Source organism: Papio anubis, chromosome X (assembly GCF_008728515.1).
Source record: "Papio anubis isolate 15944 chromosome X, Panubis1.0, whole genome shotgun sequence".
NCBI classification, from domain to species: Eukaryota; Metazoa; Chordata; class Mammalia; order Primates; family Cercopithecidae; genus Papio; species Papio anubis.
The window spans coordinates 75,797,237-75,818,008 of record NC_044996.1 but is presented as its reverse complement, the minus strand read 5'-3'; the positions used below and the strand labels follow the sequence as shown (position 1 = coordinate 75,818,008).

The 20,772-nt window shown below is 38.0% G+C and overlaps 1 pseudogene; it reads right to left on the bottom strand.

Annotated features, from left to right (window-relative positions):
• Window positions 1-11,504: 11,504 nt before the first annotated feature.
• On the bottom strand, window positions 11,505-13,503 carry LOC101025162 (annotated as a pseudogene).
• Window positions 13,504-20,772: the final 7,269 nt, after the last annotated feature.

Here is a 20,772-nt window from a genome sequence, read left to right as displayed (position 1 = left end):
GTGAAAATGGCCATACTGGCAAAAGCAATCTACAAATTGAATGCAATTCCCATCAAAATACCATCATCATTCTTCACAAAGCTAGAGAAAATAATTCTAAAACTCATATGGAACCAAACAAGAGCCTGCATAGCCAAAGCAAGACCAATCAAAAAGAACAAATCTGGAGGCATCACATTACCTGACTTCGAACTATGCTATAAGGCCCTAGTCACCCAAACAGCATGGTACTGGCTTGAAAATAGGCACATAGACCAATGGAACAGAATAGAGAACTCAGAAATAAAGCCAAATACTCACAGCTAACTGATTTTCAACAAAGTCAAGAAAAACATAAAGTGAGTAAAGAACACCCTATTCAACAAATGGTGCTGGGATAATCGAATGGGTTTCTTTCTTTTATCTTATTTGGTGATTTTGAGAGTTTGATTGTGGTATAAGGTGGATTCAGCTGACTCACTTCATTTCTGCAAGATTTTAGGGTGCCAATACTCAGCTCCCAACTCCTGGACTGCACGTGCTAACTTTGAGGGACTTGTATGAGGCCCTAACTTTGTTATCTGGATTACTGTGGTTAGGAATCTACTGAAATGGAAGGCCAAGGTATTCTCGAACTACTGGTCACTACCTTCTGATGGGTGGTGTCAGACAGAACATTTCATAGTGCAGTGACAGTGTGATCCATTCTCATGTACACATGCGAGCAACAGCAGTAGTGGCAGCTATGGCAGAGTTCTAGCAGGTCCTGGGGTGCCTGCCTCCCTGTTCACCACAGTGGAAGATGAAGGTCCCTTGCTGGTGATTGTGTGTGTGATCACGCTGGAGGTGGTGTTGGTTCAGGATTGAGGCACTGGCGGGTGCTGGTCTGGATTCCTTCTCTGTGCCCCAGAAGCAGGAATGGTAACTCAAGGTGGGGTAAGATCCGCGGTTCTCTACGCAGTGTTAATGCAAGGGTGAGGTGCTGGCAAGGGTGGGGCTAGCTTTCTTTGTGCCTACCAAGTCTCCATCTGCAATGGCGGTTGACATGGGGCTGGGAGGTGGACTGTACTTCCACCTGCTGGCGGGACAAGGAAAGCAAAATTGCCCACACAGACATGCACGAGTAAAGTGATGTGAAAAGTTGTTGTGGTCCCAAGGGGAAGCTGCAGTATGTGGAGGGAGTGTGTGGCCATAGAGTTTGCCATGCTGGGACTTTCTGCCAGTCAGTCATGGTCTGACAGTGCAGATCCTGTGGTGTGTCTGTCCCCAGGGCACCTGAGGCTGTCCTGCAAAAAGGTGTGGCCATGCTACAACCCCGAGAGAGGCCAGCCACCCAACCAAGGGGTGCTCAGGTTGGATCAGCCCTGTCTGTTGTGGAGGACTACCCTGCAGAGCTCATGACCAACAGTACCCTTAGGGCTAAAGTCTTCTAGGGGAGCAAGTCAAGCCTAGGAGGATAGTCATCTCTGGCTGTGCTTTGCTACAGATGTTCCTGCAACAAACCTGAGCTCCACATCTGCTGACTTGCTGCCTCTACCACTTTTCTAAGCAGCTTTCCTTGCCAACTCAATTGTCCATGGTGTTTGAGGGGTCTCCTTCTTTTGGGGTTCCAGAGGCCTGTGGTGAGAATGGGTTGTTCCTTGTCAGTTCAACCCACTCATTTCCCCAAAGCTGTCGGGGGCCAGGAACAAGTCCAGGTGCACTGTTGCCCCTTGTAAAGTTCACAGATTTCTCCCCCTTCAGTCCAGCTTCCTTCTTCACTCTGTCCACAGTTGGTGCTTTTCCTCTGAAGATCTGTTAGGAGCATGGCAGTCATCTTGGTCTCTTGGTGGAAGCTGTTCCACCTGGCTTTCTAGTTAGTCATCTTGCCCTCCTTCCCTGCATTAATTCTTTAAATGCTTTTCAATCAAGACCTAGTGATTTTTAAAGTTATCGCTTATAGATAAAATTATTTGTAATTTATTTCAATAGTTATTTAGTGGTGAATTCTGCGATTTTAGCGCACCTGTAACCCAAGCAATATACACTGTACCCAATATGTCATCTTTTATCTATCATCCCTTTCCCAATCTCCCCCCATGAGTCCCCAAATTCCATTATATCACTCTATATATTTTCGTGTCCTCATAGCTAAGCTCCCACTTCAAGTGAGAACATCCAGTATGTATATTCCTGAGATGCTTTTCTTAGAATAACGGCCTCCAGCCCCTTCCAAGTTTGTGGCAAAAAGCATCATTTTGTTTCTTATTTATGAATGAGCAGTATTCCATGGTGTATATATAGCATATTTATTTTTATCCACTTGTTGGTTAATGGGCACTTAGGTTGGTTCTCTATCCTCACAACTGTGATTTATGCTGCTATAAACACACATATGCATGTGTATTTTTCATATAATGACTTCTTTTCATTGGAGTAAAGACCCACTGGGATTGCTGGATCAAATGATAGATCTACTTTTAGTTCTTAAAGGAATTTCCATACAGTTTTCCAAAGTGGTTGTACTAACTTGCATTCCTGCCAGGAGTGTTCCCTTTTTACCAGATCAACATCTATTGTCTTGAATTTTTAGTTATGGCTATTCTTGCAGGAGTGTCTCATTGTGGTTTTAATTTGCATTTCCCTGATGATTAGTGATGTTGAACATTTTTTCATATGTCTTGTGGTTGTTTGCGTATCTTCTATTGAGAAACACTTATTTATGGTTTTTTTTACCACTTTTTGTTGGGAATTTTTTTCTTGATAATTTGTTTGAGTTCCTTGTAGATTCTATATACTAGCCCTTTGTTGGATGCATAGTTTACAAATATTTTCTCCCACTCTGTGGGTTGTCTGTTTACTCTGCAAATTATTTCTTTTGCTGTGCAGAAGGTTTTTAGTTTAATTAGGTTTCATTTACTTACTTCTTTCTATTGAAATTACTGCTGTGTCTTAGCTATGAATTCTTTGCCGAAGCCATATCTCCAGAAAAATATTTCTAGTGTTATCTTCTAGAATTTCTACAGTTTCAGATCTTTCTTAGATTTAAGTCTTTGATCCATCACGAGTTGATTTTTGCATAAGATGAGGGATGGGGATGCAGTTTCATTCTTCTACATGTGGCTTGTCAGTTTTCCCAACACCATTTATTGAATAGGGTGTCCTTTCCCCAAGTTACAGTTTTGAATGCTTTGTCAAAGATCAGTTGGCTGTAAGTATTCGGCTTTATTTTTGGGTTCTCTATTCTGTTCCATTGCTCTAAGTGACTGAAAATTGTATGATTTTCTATTTTGGGTGAGATTGGGTAGTTTGAGCTTTTGGAAAATTGGCACATTTCTTCTGTGTTGCCTAATTTATGTGTGTAAAATTGTTCATGGTACTCTGTATTTATCATTTAAAGCAGGAGTTCCCAAACCCTGGGCTGCAGACCAGTACCAACCCATGGCCTGTTAGGAACCGGGCCACATAGCTGGAGGTGAGCGGCGATCGAGTGAGAATTACCACCTGCCTCCTGTCAGATCAGTGGCAGCTTTAGAGTCCCATAGGAGAGCAAACCCTATTGTGAACTGTGCATGCAAAGGCTCTAGGTTGTGCGCTCCTTATGAGAATCTAACTAATGCCTGGTGATCTGAGGTGGAACTGTTTCTGCCTGAAACCACCCCCTCTCCAACTTTCCCCCAGTGCATGGAAAAATTGTCTTCCACAAAACTCGTCTCTGGTGCCAAAAAGGTTTTGGACCACTGATGTAAAATGCTTTAGGATCTTTAGTTATATGATCTGTTCCATTTATGATATTGCTATATTTTATCTTTTCTCTTTATATCTTTGTCAGTCTCATGAGAAGTTTATTAATTTGTCAATCTTTACAAAAGCCATCATTCTGTTACTTTGATTTTCTTTATTGTTTTTGGTTTTAGATGCATTAAGATATTTTTCTTATTCTTATTTGCTTTCTTCTGCTTGCATCAAATTTATTTTTTCTTCTTTTTGTAGTGTCTTGATATGAGAGCTTAAATTTTTAATTTGAGATCATTCCTATTTTCTAATGCAAGAAGACCGGACCTTTGAAAAAGACACAGTATATTCTTGCTACTAGAAAAAATTACTTATAACACAATTATGTAGATAGGCTGAAAGCAAAAGGAAAAAAACATGTATCACATGCAAACCCTAATTTGAAATAGAACAGGAGTGGCTATATTAATATCAGGTAAACTACCATAAATTTACCTTCAATATTGCTTTAGCTTTATTGCATACAATTTGATGTGTTGTATTTTCTCTTTCATTCAATTCTACATAATTTTTTGAGAATTCTTTTTTACCCATTAATTATTTAGAAGTGTGGCGTTTAATTTCAAAACCTTTGGAGATTATTCTTCTTTGTTTATGTTATTTATTTATAGATTGATTCTATTATAATCTGAGAACAGAATATGTATACATTCAATTCTTTTACATTTGTTTGTTTTTGTGGCCCAGGGTGTAGTCTATATAAGTGATTACTTCATGGAAGTTTGAATAGAATGTGATGTATATTCTGTTGTTGTTACATAGTGTTCTATTAATGTACACTTAGATTCTATTGGTTGATGATGATGTTAAGTTTTCTATATCATTGCATAATTTTCTTATTTCTGTCAATTGCTGAGAAATGTTTCTCAATGTCCCCAATTATAAATATAATTTTTTCCCTATAGTGCTCTTAGTATTTGCGTCATGTAATTTGAAGCTTTCTTGTTTTGTACAGAGACAGTTAAATAGCTACATTTTCTTCCTGAATTTATATTATAATGTAATGATGTTATTTGTTCCTCGTAATTTTCTTCGCTTTAAATTTTACTGTACCTGATATTAATATAGTCATTCCTGTTCTCTTTTAAAATTAGTGTTTATATGCTACATATATTTTTTTCTTTTTGCTTTCAGCCTGTCTAAATAATTACATTTGAAGTGATTTTCTTGTAGTAATCATATACTTGGTCCTTTTAAAAAAAGAACAACCCTATCTGACAATATCCAATTGGTAAATTAGGTATAATACAGTTTCATTAATTATTGTTATGCTAGAGCTAAAATTTGATGTTGAATCTCATTGTTGATTCATGGGCATGAACATTTGGCTCTTTGTTAGGCAACACTGACATCAGAGGGGAAAACACAGGATTGATTAGCAGTGCATTTCACCAACTTGTTTCTTTCGTTGCTGCTTACTGGGGTTTATATCCTCACTTGTCCTTGTTGACCTTAGTGGAATCGAAGACTTAGTCCCTACTAGAACCACCTAATACCACCTCCTTCTGCCTTGATGCTGCTATTTGAAAGTATAAGATCAGCTTCTTCCTGGCTCCACTAATATCAATGGAGGGGAAAGCAGAGTGCTGAACTGCATCATGTTGCAGGCCTCACACCACGACCTTGTGGGATGATGATTTTGAATTGTATCTGGTCCCTACCAACACGAGGCTTGTGAAAAGGAAAGTGCTAAGTAGCACCAAATAACATCCCCTCATTTGTGCTAGGTGAGAGTGGAAGTGGAGCTTCCTACTAGGCCCTGTTGACACCACCCTTGCAAAACAGAGCTCCAACTAACACTGTTTGAGCCTGCCCCATTGTTGCCTCTTTGACATCTCATTACATTAGGTCAGGATGAATGATCTGCTCCACCTTGGGCTGTGCTGATATTTATGGGGAAAGTGGAGTGCCCAGTAATACCAGCTCACACCACCTATTGCTTCAGAATAGGAAGAAGTGCCTTCCACTATGCCATTGCTGAAAACAGTGTGCCCCTGTTGCTTTTGGAGAGGGTGTAAGTTCAGCTCCTTGCTGGGATCCACTGAAACCATCTTTCATAATAGAAAGGTTCTAACTCACACCACCTGTTGTTTTTGGGTGGAGGTGGCAGTTTAGCTCCTTAACGGTTCCTACTGACACCAGGGGTTGGAAGAGGTGTGTTCTTCCTAGTAGTACCCCATTGCTGTCTCATGGCAGTGGAATCTCAACTTTCTGCTGGGACCTGCAGCACAACAGTGGGGAAAGCAAAGTGCTGACTAGCTTTGCCATTTACTGCTCATTCTGCTTTATTTTGCTGCTAGGTAGAGATGGAAGCCCAACTTCCTGCTTGGTTCCACTAACACCACACAAGTGAGGGAATTAAAGTACCCTCTCCCAGGACCAAGCAGGGAGTGGAAGTTCAATTTCTTCATTGCGACCCCTTAACACCACTTTTTTTTTCCTATGCCTGTTAGTAATTCTGAGTTGATTTCTCCAGTGCCCTGTCCAACATATGGAAGGCAGAAAGAAAACACACGGAACACATCAAGTTTCTAATATTTCAAGATCCCTAAGCAGACCACCCTCTTCTTTCCATCCTTCTCATCCTTCAGAGTTGTTTTATGTTTTGTTATATCCATATTTTTTATTTGGGTGGAGAAGCCTAGAGAAGATAGAAACTATTCTATCCCGAAAGGAATCCAGCAGTATATTTTTAAATTTAGTTTTCTTCTTACTATTAGAATATGAAGACACAATTGGTTTTCTTTTAGGGGGAGATTTTAGTTTTTCACCCTTGTCATTAAGATGCATTGCCTCTCGTCATCAACATTGAGCACTTACAATATACTAGACATTATAGAACATATAGAAAATGTCCCTGCTCTTAAGAAGCTTGCATTCTAAAAAATAAAATAAAATAAAACTTCAAAAAAACATTGTTTTGTTTGCTGTTTTTTGAAAAGTGTTAAAGGGCTATCCTATAGCGTGAGCTTTGAGTATAACGTAGCCCCAACATTATTTAAAAAACAGAGGAAGAAAAAGAATAATAGATTTTTTAAAATTATTATTATACTTTAAGTTCTAGTGTACATGTGCATAACATGCAGGTTTGTTACATATGCATACTTGTGCCATGTTGGTGTGCTGCACCCATCAACTTGTCAGCACCCATCAACTCATCATTTACATCAGGTATAACTCCCAATGCAATCCCTCCCCCCTCCTCCATCCCCCTCCCCATGATAAGCCCTGGTGTGTGATGTTCCCCTTCCCGAGTCCAAGTGATCTCATTGTTCAGTTTCCACCTATGAGTGAGAACATGCGGCGTTTGGTTTTCTGTTCTTGCAATAGTTTGCTGAGAATGATGGTTTCCAGCTGCATCCATGTCCCTACAAAGGACACAAACTCATCCTTTTTTATGGCTGCATAGTATTCCATGGTGTATATGTGCCATATTTTCTTAGTGCAATCTGTCACTGATGGACATTTGGGTTGATTCCAAGTCTTTGCTATTGTGAATAGTGCCGCAATAAACATACATGTGCATGTGTCTTTATAGCAGCATGATTTATAATCCTTTGGGTATATACCCAGTAATGGGACGGCTGGGTCATATGGTATTTCTAGTTCTAGATCCTTGAAGAATCGCCATACTGTTTTCCATAATGGTTGAACTAGTTTACAATCCCACCAACAGTGTAAAAGTGTTCCTATTTCTCCACATCCTCCCCAGCACCTATTGTTTCCTGACTTTTTAATGATTGCCATTCTAACTTGTGTGAGATGCTATCTCATTGTGATTTTGATTTGCATTTCTCTGATGGCCAGTGATGATGAGCATTTTTTCATGTGTCTGTTGGCTGTATGAATGTCTTCTTTTGAGAAATGTCTGTTCATATCCTTTGCGCACTTTTTGATGGGGTTGTTTGTTTTTTTCTTATAAATTTGTTTGAGTTCTTTGTAGGTTCTGGATATTAGCCCTTTGTCAGATGAGTAGATTGCAAAAATGTTCTCCCATTCTGTAGGTTGCCTGTTCACTCTGATGGTAGTTTCTTTTGCTGTGCAGAAGCTCTTTAGTTTAATTAGATCCCATTTGTCAATTTTGGCTTTTGTTGTCATTGGTTTTGGTGTTTTAGACATGAAGTCCTTGCCCATGCCTATGTCCTGAATGGTATTACCTAGATTTTCTTCTAGGGCTTTTATGGTATTAGGTCTAACATTTAAGTCTCTAATCCATCTTGAATTAGTTTTCGTATAAGGAGTAAGGAAAGGATCCCATTTCAGCTTTCTACTTATGGCTAGCCAATTTTCCCAGCACCATTTATTAAATAGGGAAAGCTTTCCCCATTTCTTGTTTTTCTCAGGTTTGTCAAAGATCAGATGGCTGTACATGTGTGGTATTATTTCTGAGGACTCTGTTCTGTTCCATTGGTCTATATCTCTGTTTTGGTACCAGTACCATGCTGTTTTGGTTACTGTAGCCTTGTAGTATAGTTTGAAGTCAGGTAGCATGATGCCTCCAGCTTTGTTCTTTTGACTTAGGATTGTCTTGGAGATGCGGGCTCTTTTTTGGTTCCATATGAACTTTAAAGCAGTTTTTTCCAATTCTGTGAAGAAACTCATTGGTAGCTTGATGGGGATGGCATTGAATCTGTAAATTACCTTGGGCAGCATGGCCATTTTCACGATATTGATTCTTCCTATCCATGAGCATGGTGTGTTCTTCCATTTGTTTGTGTCCTCTTTGATTTCACTGAGCAGTGGTTTGTAGTTCTCCTTGAAGAGGTCCTTTACATCCCTTGTAAGCTGGATTCCTAGGTATTTTATTCTCTTTGAAGCAATTGTGAATGGAAGTTCATTTATGATTTGGATCTCTGTTTGTCAGTTACTGGCATATAAGAATGCTTTTGATTTTTGCACATTAATTTTGTATCCTGAGACTTTGCTGAAGTTGCTTATCAGCTTAAGGAGATTTTGGGCTGAGATGATGGGGTTTTCTAAATATATAATCACATCATCTGCAAACAGGGACAATTTGACTTCATCTTTTCCTAACTGAATACCCTTTATTTCTTTCTCTTGCCTGATGGCCCTAGCCAGAACTTCCAACACTATGTTGAATAGGAGTGGTAAGAGATGGCATCCCTGTCTTGTGCCAGTTTTCAAAGGGAATTTTTCCAGTTTTTGCCCATTCAGTATGATATTGGCTGTGGGTTTTTCATAAATAGCTCTTATTATTTTGAGGTACGTTCCATCAATACCGAATTTATTGAGCGTTTTTAGCATGAAGGGCTGTTGAATTTTGTCAAAGGCCTTTTCTGCATCTATTGAGATAATTATGTGGTTTTTGTCTTTGGTTCTGTTTATATGCTGGATTACGTTTATTGATTTGCATATGTTAAACCAGCCTTGCATCCCAGGGATGAAGCCCACTTGATCATGGTGGATAAGCTTTTTGATGTTCTCCTGGATCTGGTTTGCCAGTATTTTATTGAGGATTTTTGCATCGATATTCATCAGGGATATTGGTCTAAATTTCTCTTTTTTTGTTGTGTCTCTGCCAGGCTTTGGTATCAGGATGAAGTTGGCCTCATCAAATGAGTTAAGGAGGATTCCCTCTTTTTCTATTAATTGCAATACTTTCAGAAGGAATGGTACCAGCTCCTCCTTGTACCACTGGTAGAATTCAGCTGTGAATCCATCTGGTCCTGGACTTTTTTTGGTTGATAGACTATTAATTATTGCCTCAATTTCACAGCCTGCTATTGGTCTATTCAGGGATTCAACTTCTTCCTGGTTTAGTCTTGGGAGAGTGTAAGTGTCCAGGAAATTATCCATTTCTTCTAGATTTTCTAGTTTATTTGCGTAGAGGTGTTTATAGTATTCTCTGATGGTAGTTTGTATTTCTGTGGGGTCGGTGGTGATATCCCCTTTATCATTTTTTATTGCGTCTATTTGATTCTTCTCTCTTTTCTTCTTTATTAGTCTTGCTAGTGGTCTATCAATTTTGTTGATCTTTTCAAAAAACCAACTCCTGGATTCATTGATTTTTTGGAGGGTTTTTTTTGTGTCTCTATCTCCTTCAGTTCTGCTCTGATCTTAGTGATTTCTTGCCTTCTGCTAGCTTTGGAATGTGTTTGCTCTTGCTTCTCTAGTTCTTTTAATTGTGATGTTAGAGTGTCAATTTTAGATCTTTCCTGCTTTCTCTTGTGGACATTTAGTGCTATAAATTTTCCTCTACACACTGCTTTAAATGTGTCCCAGAGATTCTGGTATGTTGTATCTTTGTTCTCATTGGTTTCAAAGAACATCTTTATTTCTGCCTTCATTTTGTTATGTACCCAGTAGTCATTCAGGAGCAGGTTATTCAGTTTCCATGTAGTTGAGTGGTTTTGATTGAGTTTCTTAATCCTGAGTTCTAGTTTGATTGCACTGTGGTCTGAGAGACAGTTTGTTATAATTTCTGTTCTTGTACATTTGCTGAGGAGTGCTTTACTTCCAATTATGTGGTCAATTTTGGAATAAGTGTGATGTGGTGCTGAGAAGAATGTATTCTGTTGAAAGAATAATAGATTTTAAAGGTAGACAATGACAGACCATTCAGGATAGGTAGAACTTAAACACAATCTCATTAACTAAAGAGTGATTTGCTGCAATAAGTAGGATGAGGAAAATAGTTTGTGGAATGAAAGCAAGGGAAGCAGGGTATTTTAGACATTGACTGGAGCCAGAATCATTATGTGGTCTTTTTGCAAGTACATGGCCACCAAGTAGGAATGGTTAGTGATAAGACAGAGGACTAAAAAAGGCAGATAATCTTGTGCACCTGATACAGAGAAAGAATAAAGGATCAAAATTGAAGGCAGACTGTAACAGTATGAAGAAATTCTTAAAAAATAAATGTGATTCAGAAGCACAAAACTTACAGTTAGTGCTACCCAGTGTCATGATGAGCCAAAAACATTGTGGCTTCCTAAGGCGGGAGGGATTGCATTGGGAGTTATACCTGATGTAAATGACGAGTTGATGGGTGCAGCAGACCAACATGGCACAAGTATACATATGTAACAAACCTGCATGTTATGCACATGTACCCTACAACTTAAAGTATAATAATAATAAATAAATTAAAAAAAAAATAATCATGTAAAGGCATATCTCTCCAATGGAGCAGAAAAAAAAATGTTTTAAAGTCATTCTGGTCGATTGAACTTGGAGGCTTGAGAATACTTTTAAGCAAATCTAGCTAAATAAATGTGCACCCTGGAAAAAAAAAATGCTATATACCAACATTTTAAATGGAACATATTACCCTTTTAAAAATCAATGTCTCCCTCCCTCCCAAAAAATAATAACTCATTTTTTCAGAGTGGGAGGAGGAGAAGAGAACATGGGAAATTATTGAAAACAGTAGTTGTATTGATAATATTTTCCTTATGACCATCTTTGTGTTTAAACTTGGTAAAAGCCCATTAGCTGCCAAGAGAAAATAAGAAATAAATTTCTGAAAATATACAATTTATTTTAGAGAAGTTTCAGAACCAAAAGACTAATTTACATGAAAAACTGTAGAAACCATACTTGAAATGCCTACTCATAAAACTTTTATTCTACTTACACAAACAGTATATATGTTCTTAACAATTAAACTTGAATTGTTCATGAAAATTTTATAAGACACTAAACAGAGCTGGCTATCATCTCAAATACAACAGATTTTTTTTGTTTTACTGCTGTGCTATCTATCTATAAAGTATATATAGTATATATATAGTAATGTGTATATATATACACATTGAAGTGTGTATGTATATGTGTGTGTGTGTGTGTGTGTATAGTAATGGATATAAAGCAATTTGCTTTTACTGCATCTTTAATTTTTCATTTGTTCTTAGGTTGCTTAAATCATTTAAATACAAATAAAATGAGTGTAACAAAAAATAACAAACACAAGCAGCAGATAACTTTACAAATAATAGAATGTAAAACATTTCCGTCCTTATCCAGAGTAAATTGAGTCACAACTTTGTTGAAAGGAACACTTCTGCAGCTGTAGTCAAAGGTATGCACATTGAGGTTGAGCATTCCACAGATATACATGGTTCAACATGTGGTATCCATAGTATACCTGTTTCTATTACAGCCTTGTAAGTGATTCAAACCTTAAAGTATTCACAATTGCTACTCCTGTGACTGGAACCAATTATCCCTTTGATTTCCCACCAGGACAAATCAATATGTACGCAGTTTTCTTTGCTTAGATATGGAAACAGTTTTACACTGGCCCTTGTGAAGCCACAATGTACAAAAAGTACCATTCTAAACATACATAACTTGTGTAAAAATTTTATATCTGCATATTGTCTACCTCAAGATGAAAACAGATAACTCCCTAAAAATATTAACTGGCTCTAATCTCCTAACATTAAACATAAAAAACCACATGAGAAATATAGAAATTCAAATAAAAGTAACAGATTTTTATCAAATTAAAAACCTGTCATAAATGGTAAAGAAGAAAACTACTTGTGGGGCAGCATGGAGAAAAAATGATCTACTGTGTAAATTTTAGAATGAGGCTGATGAAAGTTGAAAGACTGGTTAATTTTCTCCTCCTTCTCTTACTTCAGTTTCATCTCCTTGGGTATCTGATGTCCGCAATGTCAAGCCATTTCTCAGTAGTTACAAAACTAGTGTGCTGTCTTCGTATGGCTCTGCACTAAATGTGTCAAATTCAGCAATGGCTTTATCAAAAGCTGTCTTTGTAAGAGAGCAGGCTTTATCTGGGGAGTTCAGAATCTCATAATGGAATACAGAAAAATTAAGGGCCAGACCCAATCTGGTAGGATATGTTGGTTGCATTTCCTTTTTGCTGATTTCAAAAGCTTCTCTGTATGCTTACTGTGACTGATCCACAATCTATTTCTTCTCATCACCAGCAGAAACTTCAGCTACATAACAATAGTAGTATCCTTTTATTTTCAAATAGAAGACTTTGCTCTCTGTGAAGCATTGGGGATCAAGTACATTTGAAAAAAGAGATAGTACTTTATTGCAGATATGTCTTAGCTCAGTCTCAATTTTATCTCTGTACTCTTGAGCTAAATGCTGGTTTTTTTTTTTTTTTTTTAGCACCTTCCCTCATTTGTTTAATACTTAAAAGACCCTCCAAGATGACCTATGGGCTCCTTCAACAATTTTATAAGTAATTGAATGAAGATTCCTCTCCTCATTGGATAATTCAGCTCCTTGCTCAGTGATAGACTTCATGCAGGCTGCCATGTCAGCATATTGCTCAGCTTGCTCCACTAGTTTGGCCTTCTGAACAAACTCATATTTATCCATGACCCAAGAATATTTGAATATTTATTCATGACTGGATGTTCTGTGTCTGGCGTGGGTGGTGGCAGATGAACTGGGGCTTAGCAGTCTCTGGGTATCACTGGTGGCAGGAGCGAGGCTGAGATTCTACAATTAATTGTCATTTTTTTGTTATGTATGTACATATTTATTTTTAAACATTTAAAAAATTTCCGTAGCTTTTGAGGTACAAGTGGTTTTTGGTTACACATATGAATTGTATAGTGGTGAAGTCTAATATTTAAGTGCACCGTCAACAGAGCAGTGTACATTGTACTGAATATGTAGTTTATTCCTCACCCGCCTCTGAACCTCTGCCTTCTGAGTCTTCAAAGTACATTATACCACTCTTTATGTGTATACATACACATGGCTTAGCTCCCACTTATAAATGAGAATATACAGTATTTTTTATCCATTCTTGAGTTACCTAACTTAAAATAATGGCCTCCACCTCCATCCAAGTTCCTGAAAAATACATATTTTATTATTTTTTATGGTTGGGTAGTATTCCATATTGTACATATACCACATTTTCTTTATACACTCATTGGTCAATGGGCACTTAAGTTGGTTCCATATCTCTGTGACTGTGAATTATGCTACAATAAACATGCGTGCAGTTGTCTTTTTGGTTATAATGGCGTGGGTTTTTTTCCTTTGAGTAGATACCCAGTAGCGGGATTCCTGGATTGAACAGTAGATCTACTTTTAGTTCTTTGAGGAATCTCCACTGTCTTTCATAGAGGTTGTACTAGTTTACATTCCCACCAACAGTGTATAAGTGTTCCCTTTCCACCACATTCACACCAGCATCTATTGTTTTTAAACTTTTTAATAATGGTCATTCTTGCAGGGGGTAAGGTGGTATCTCATTGTGGTTTTAATTTGCATTTCCCTGATGATTAGTGATGTTGAGCATTCTTTCATATGTTCATTGGCCATTTGTATATCTTATTTTGAGAAATGTCTATTCATGTCATTTTCCTACTTTTTAATGGGATTCTTTATTGTTGATTTGTTTATGTTCCTTGTAGATTTTGAATATTAATCCTTTGTCAGATGTATACTTTGCAAATATTTTCTCCCACTCTGTGGGTTGTCTGTCTACTCTGCTGATTATTTCTTTTTCTGTGCAGAGGATTTTTAGTTTAATTAGGTCCTATCTATTTATTTATTTATTTATTATTTTGCACTTACTTTTGGGGTCTTAGTCATAAATTCCTTGCCTAGGCCAATGTCCAGAAGATTTTTTCCTAGATTTTCTTCTAGAAATTTTATTATTTCATGTCTTAGATATTAATCTTTGTTCCACCTTGAGTTGACTTTTTTTTGTAAGATGAGAGATAGGGATCTGGATTCATTCTTCTCCATGTGAAAATCCAGTTTTCTCAGCACCATTTATTAAGTAAAGTGTCCTTTCCCCAATTTATGCTTTTGCATGCTTTGTCAAAGATCATGTTTGTAACTATTTGGTTTTATTTCTGGGTTACATATTCTGTTCCATTAGTCTATGTATTGACTTTTATACCGGTAACATGCTGTTTTCTTTTCTTTTCTTTTCTTTTCTTTGCTTTCTTGGTTTCTCTTGCCTGATTGCTCTGGACAGGACTTCCAGTCCCATGTTGAATAGAAGAGCTGAGTATGGGCATCCTTGTCTTGTTCCAGTTCTCAGGGAGAACGCTTTCAACTTTTCCCCATATGATGTTGACTGTGGGTTTTTCATATATGCCTTTATTATTTTGAGTTACGTCCCTTCTATGCCTAGTTGGTTGAATTTGTTTTTCTTAAAAGAATGCTGGCTATTAAATGCTTTTTCTGCATCCATTGTGATAATCATATGCTTTTTGTTTATAATTCCATTTATGTAATTTATCATATTTATTGACTTGCATATGTTAAACCATCTCTGCATGCCTGGGATGAAATCCACTTGATTGTAGTATATTGTGTATTAACTTTTTGATGTGCTGCTGCATTCAGTTTGTTAGTGCTTTGTTGAGGATTTTTGCATCTATGGTCATCAGGGTCATCAGGGATATTGAGCTGTAGTTTCCTTTTTTTGTTATGTTTTTTTCCGAGTTTTGGTATCAGAGTGATATTGCTTTATAGACTGAATTATGAATTATTTCCTCTTTCTCAATCTTTTGGAATAGTTTTAGAAGAATTGGTACCAATTCTTCTTTGAACGTCTGGTGGAATTCAGCTGTGGATCTATCTGGCCCTGGAACTTTTTTGTTGACAATCTTTTTATTACTAATTTAATTGCACTGATTGTTATTAGTATATTCATGGTTTCTTTTTCTTCCAGATTTAATCTGAGAGGGTTGTATATTCCCAGGAATTTATTCATTTCCTCTACATTTTCTACTTTGTGTGCATAGAGTGTTCATAGAAGTCTTAAAAGATCTTTCATATTCTGTGGTATTGATTTTAATATCTTCATTTTCATTTGTAATTGAGTTTATTTGAATCTTTTCTCTTCTTGGTTAATCTAACTAATGGACTATCAATTTTGTTTATCTTTTCAAAGAGGTAATTTTTTGTTTCAGAGATGTTTTATATTTTTTGTTTCTGTTTCATTTAGTTGTACTCTGATCTTCGTTATTTCATTTGTTCTGCCACTTTTGTGTTTGGTTTCTTTTTGTTTTTCTAGTTCCTTGAGGTGTGACATTAGGCTGTCAATTTGTGGTCTTTCAGATTTTTTGATGTAGCCATTTAGTGCTATACACTTTCCTCTTAACACTGCTTTTGCTGTATCTCAGAAGTTTTGATAACTTGCATCACTATTATCACTCATTTTAAAGAATTTTCAAATTTTCATCTTGATTTTATTGTTAACCCCAAAACCGTTCAGGAGTAGATTGTTTAATTTCCATATATTTGTATAATTTTGAGTGTTCCTTTTAGAGTTTATTTTTAGTTTTATTCCACTGTGGTCTGAGAAGATACTTTACATAATTTTGATTTTGAAAATTTGTGGAGGCTGTTTTGTAGCCTATCACATGGTCTATCTTGAAGACTGTTCCATGTGCTGATGAGAATGTATATTATGCAACTTGTGGGTTGAATGTTCTGTAAATGTCTGTGAGGACTATTTGTTCTACAGTGCAACTTAAAATCACTGTTTCCTTGTTGACACTCTTCCTTGATGAGTCTAGTGCTGTCAGTGATGTGTTAAAGTCCCCCACTATTATTGTGTTGCTGCTTATCTCATTTCTTAGGTCTAATAGTAACTGTTTTATGAATCTGGGAGTCACAAAATTAGATGTTTACATATTTAGATTGTAATATCTTCTTGTTGGATCGATCCTTCTATCCTTATTAAATGACCTTATTTGTCTTGTTTTATTGTTGTTGCTTTAAAGTCTACTTTATCTGATACAAGAAAAACTACTGCTGCTTGCTTTCTGTTTCCATTTATGTGGAATATCCTTTTCCATCCCTTTATCTAACACTAACTTTTAACCTTGATTTTATATGAATCTCTAGATATTAAGTGAGTCTTTTGAAGACAGCAGCTATTTGGTTTGTGATTTTTTAATCCATTCTGTCAATCTGCATCTTTTAAGTGAAACATTTAGACCATTTACATTCAACATTAATATTTAGATATGAGGTATTGTTCCAGTTGTTATGTCGATTTTTATCTTCACATGTTGCTTTTTTCATTGTGTTATAGTTTTTTAGAACTTAAGAGTTTTATGCTTTCAAGAGGTTGTATTCTGGTGCATATTAATTTTTTGTTTCAAGATTTAGCACTCCTTTTATCATTTCTTATAGGGCTGGTCTGGTAGTGACAAGTTGTCTCAGCATTTGTTTGTCTGAAAAATGCTTTATTTCTTCTTCATTTATAAAACTTAGTTCACTGGATACAAAAATCTTGACTGACAATTGTTGTGTTTAAAGAGGTTAAATACAGTACCCAAATATCTTCTGACTTGTAGCATTTCTGCTGAGAAGCATACTGTTAGTCTGATAGGATTTCTTTTATAGGTTTCCTGATGCTTTTGTCTCACTGCTCTTAGAATTCCTTTCTACACTTTGATTTTAGATAGCCTGATGACTACATGACTTGGTGATGTTCTTTGTGTAAGGAATCTCTGAGATGTTCTTTAAATTTCTTATATTTGGATAGCTAAGCCTCTAGAAAGGCTAGGAAAGTTTTCCTCGATTATTCCATCGAATGAATTTTCCAAATGTTTTGCTTTCTCTTCTCCCTCAGTAACACCAATTATTCTTAGGTTTGATCATTTTACATAATCCTATATTTCTAGGATACTTTGTTCATTTCTTTTGATTCTTTTTTCTTTATTTTTATCTGATTAAGTCAATTCAAAAGTCTTGTCTTTGAGCTCTGAAATTCTTTCTCTTACTATATCTAGTCTAATGTTGAAACATTCCACTTCATTTTCTAATTTCCTAAATGCGTTTTTCATTTCCAAAAGTTCTGATTGGTTTTTCTTTAAAATATCTATCTTTTTATATTGTATTTACTCATATCCTGAATTCCTAAAAAGTATCTTTATGTTAGTTTTCACCTTTCTCGTGTATATTTTTGAATAACTTAATAATCAACATTTGGAATTGCTTATCTTGTATTTAAAGGATTTTATTTTGGTTTGAATCCACTGATGGTGAGATAGTGTGATCTTTTGCAAGTATTCTAGAACACTGTTTTGTAATATGACCAGAATTATTTTTCTGCTTCTCATTTGGGTAGAATATTTCTTCTAATTATTCTTGAATTTATTTTTGATTTGACCATGTGACTTTTTAAAATTTATTTTTCCCCCTTAATGATGTGACTTTAATGTTTATAGTTTATTGCAGCCTTGTTTGGCTCTTTTTGCTTTCAGGGGTGAAGGCTCTGCATGAGTTCCTTGGTTATAGAGAGTCCATGTATCATGGCTTTCTTAAATCCTGGTTGTAGTAGCAATTTGCTCAGTGTGCAAGAAAATTTACTGTCTCCTATGAAGTTGAAATGAAAGTGGTCTTTTGAAGTTTATCTTGTTCCCTCAGAGTGTGCATTTTTTTAAAAATTTATTTTTTCCCCAGTAGTTTGTTTCCAGGTTGAATAGTTCAGGCTTCAGAGGAGTGAGAGTGGTATCCCTGGTTAGAAACCAGTGGCGGTTAAAGCAGGTGGGTAAATGCAATACCCAATAGTGAGCAGAGGACCCAACCTGACAGAGGTGGCTGGGGGAGCTCTCAGTTAATCACACTGAGGTCCTTCCATAGGGAAGGGAGGGAACCACCTCAGCTCTCCTGACAGGCCAGTAGGAAAACAATCTGCCTCCCAGTTACACTCCTGACACAGTATTCCAGCTATTCAGATCAGACAGGCACCTCTTTTCATGTGCAAGAATGCTGTTGTTCAATGTAAAGAGGGATTGTGGCTGTACTCCTGGTGCATGTCTGAACATAGAGGGACATTCCTCCTTTGGGGATTTCATCACCCTGAAGTGTTCCAGAAAGGTTGTCTACAGGTTCACCCATGCCAAGCTCCCAAGGGAGAACCCCCAGCTATGTCCGCAGTGGTGGGCAAGTGGGAGAGAAAGTCCTCTCCTCCAACACCCTTCGCAAGCACCAGTGCTGTCAGACTGTTGAGGTAGAGCCACATAACTTTTCAGACTGAGCCCAGCACTGCATCTGTACCTCTGCTGAAAGAACCTTCCCACACGCAGAAAGTTCCAACTTTGACAGAGGTGGCTGGGGGAGTTCTCAGTGAAACACACTGAGGTCTTATCAGGATGAAAGGAGGGAGCCACCTCAATGCCTCTGCCAAGTCAGCAGGAAAGTGGTGCACCTCCTAGTCACACTCTTGACCCAGTGTCCAGGCTATTCAAATCAGACAGACACATCTTTTCATCTGCAATGAGGTTGTTGTTTCAAATAGATAGGTACTGTGACTCTACTTTTTATGCAAGCTTGAACCTGAAAGGCACTCCTCCTGTGGAAATGCAGTCACTCTGAAGTGCTCCAGAAAGGCTGTCTATAGGTGTACGCCTGCTGAGCTTGCATGGGAGAAGCCCCAGCTCTGTCTGAAGTAGTGGACAAGGGGAACAAATGTTCCCTTCTCCAAAAATCTTCATGAGCACCAGGGCTGCCTGAATGTTGGGGTAGAGCTACAGATTTTCCCTACTGAGCCCAGCACTGCACCTGTAATTCTGCTGAAAGAAACTTCCCACAAGCAGAAAGTTATGGGACTCAAGCCCTGTCATCTAAATTCTTTTGTCTCACAGGTATGTGGTGCACTCTCCCTTCTGCTAGGAGTAGGATTCCCTGAGAGCCAGCCTCCTGTAAATGTTGCTGTTCCCCTGGTTCTAGCTGCCCAGTGGAGCTGCCATACTCCAGGCTGGTGTTGGAGAATGTTGGCAAGGGATTCAGTGAAGTGACTTTTCCTCAAGTCTCTCAGCAGCAGGTACCAGCACCAGCTCTGATGGGTGTAACGGGAGACTGATGTGAAATTATTTGGTTATAAATAGCCTTAGTGTATTGGCTTTATCAAATGCTGGTTGTAGTAGTAGTAGACTCGTCATGTAGATATACTCCTGATTAACCATGATGCTGCAGGCAATGGTGATAGCTGAGGCTATGCTATCAGGTTTTCTCCTTCCTGGGTGCTGTAGTATTCTACCTGGAGATTCTGTAATGGACTGTGTCAGTTGGCCTCCAGCCAGGAGGTGGCACCTGCAAAAGAGTGCCAGCCACAGTGGTAGCAGTGAGATTTGTGCCTGCCTTGTGTAACTATGGGGAGGTACTCTGGTGTTTCAGGCAATGGGTGGGGCCATGGAACTCCCAAAAGTTTCTGTCCTTTGTGTCAAACTACCAGGTCAGATAAAGGAGCAAAGCCAAGTGGAAGCTGGGCCAGACAAATTGGTGCTCTGGCTCTCCAAGTGCAGGGCAAGCAGTGGCCCCAGTAAATATTGGTTGACAGTTTTCTGGAAATTTGGGTAACGTTCCAGGGAGAAGCAAAATGCTCTTTGCTGCACAGAAGAGTTCGTACATGGGGTGGTGAGTAGCAAGTGGCAGTAAGCCCCACTCAGCTCCCAGACACTTGGCAAGTCAGGTCTCACACCTACAGTATTCCACTAGCAGCAGCTAGCTAATTTCCATGTAGTCTGCACTCAGAATCCAAAACTGCCCCAGGCCATAAGCCTTTCCACAGAGCAACCACAGCTTTCAGGCCACACTCCTCCTGGTCTGCCCATCTAGCCAGTGCATCCAGCTCCTGCACTTGCAGCTGCAACCCACTTCCCATTTGTCTCCCAGTTCTGGCCAAAGGAGTTCATCCTCACTCAAAATTATATCATGAAATTCAGTTGAGGGCTTCCCTTAACCTGTGACCACCACTTGAGTTAGCTGGCAGAATTCTGCAGCGTCCCCTTTGAGGTAGAATCAGAAATGGCTCCTTTCATCTACACTAGAGACAGGGAATGGAAGCAAGTCTCTTCTCACTGCTCCTACTTCTATTTTCCCCACTGTTCCCTAAATCAATTCCAGTGCTGGGCAGGGTTCAAGTCTTCCCCCATGACCTGGATTGACAGGTTTTCTGGTGGGAATGTGTAGTATACAGGCAGTTTATCCCTCTCTCACACTCTGGGGACTTAAAGTTTTCTGCCTGGCTCACAGTGTAAGCTGCAGCCTGTTGCTTCTTTCAAAAGATTTGTAGCTACTTTC